Source organism: Glossina fuscipes, unplaced genomic scaffold (assembly GCF_014805625.2).
Source record: "Glossina fuscipes isolate IAEA_lab_2018 unplaced genomic scaffold, Yale_Gfus_2 1, whole genome shotgun sequence".
In the NCBI taxonomy this organism is placed as follows: Eukaryota; Metazoa; Arthropoda; class Insecta; order Diptera; family Glossinidae; genus Glossina; species Glossina fuscipes.
In genome coordinates, this window is record NW_023998415.1 from 12,255,513 (window position 1) to 12,257,067 (window position 1,555).

Sequence of the window (1,555 nt, forward strand, 5' to 3'; positions counted from 1 at the left end):
CGGCCAAGCCAGAGGAATCAAAATCGAAAGTTTAATTGCGTGTGCGCTTACATATTCATATTACATATTACAATTGCTTAAGGAAACGTACACACAACCGCACACAATTATTTCTGCTTTAGCGCAAATACACCCATGCACAGATCTATTGAATACGCGTACCATCGCATACACATGTTAGTAGCGTAGTCTTACGCATACTTGCCCTACAAATTTCTCTTAAATATTCTCACTTGAGTTCTTTTAGTCTCTCTTACAGTCTTTAATATCGTTTGTTTTTATCGGAGGCCTTGGGCTAGTACTTAATAATTTTGTTGCGCCAATGTTGTTAGCGAAATGTCCTACCTTATAGAAATAAAGTTTTTGAGCACGCACATCTTCCTTCCAAACCACGCAATTGAGACTAACACACTTCTTAACTAAAATCACGTTTCAATTTTATGAGATAATTGTCAATATTAATTACCATAAGTAAGTGCAATCATGCATCTTGATGACATAGAAATTGTTGTAACGCCTATTTAGACCAAATTTTATAATATAATTCAATCAAACTAATATGTGAAACTTTACATAAAGAGTCTTAGCTTAAACTCACCTATCAAGTTTGAAATAGTGTGTAACGAATCTGCAGACACCCTTACAATTGGACAATGAGTTGTAAAAGTAATTTAGATTATTTACTTTTTTTTTTTCTTTTATTTATATATATATATATATATATATTGAATTTGGTTGGCAAGCAAAGGCTTACCAGACTACTTTTGAACCAGCGCACTTTTTACTATATCCAAGTCGATTAGACGAATTTACACGTATATAATAGCCTTGAAATAGGCTTATTGAAGCAAAGTTGCGTATAGCTCGGCATATTCAAACGATTTATTTATTTAAATTTTTCTTTTTTTCTCATGAAACATTAGTTCAATAAATTAAATTAAATCAATTATTTAAGTGGTTTTCAAAAACATAGTTAGTTCCCTGATTACCGAGTTATATTGTTTGAAAATATCACAACGACTCCTGCAAGTTTCGAAGTTAGAACAAGTAAAGATAAGATAAGTGCATAATCAGCATTATGCACCGTAAAGCGTATATTACATCTGTAACGAGTTTTCTTGGGCGAGGTATAACTCAGTCACTCCAAGGTTCGTTGCAAGAAATTTTGAATAAAAATCCGGACCTTCGGGGGGGAATGGTGTACAATTTCCTTGATTTATTAGTTCCTTTTTACGGGAGAGAAGTACAGCGATGGGTAGAAGCTGGCTATGGCAAGGAACCAGCAAGATGACCCGACTTCTGGTGTGGCTTGCACGTGATGAGAGATTAACTTCTTATATTATCAACAAAAATTTTCCTTTTGGATTATCGCGACGCGCTACAGAGAACAGAAACGTTGCCAGTGTCATAACGGCCTTGGCCCTCTGGGCCGGCGGTTCATCCCTGGTTGGTATGTGAGTACGAAAAAAATAAAAAAAAAAGACGTCTCCCAGTTCTTCAGGGATGGCGATTAAAAAGCTGAACCAGCACATCCTCTATCAGTTAAGTTAGTTGT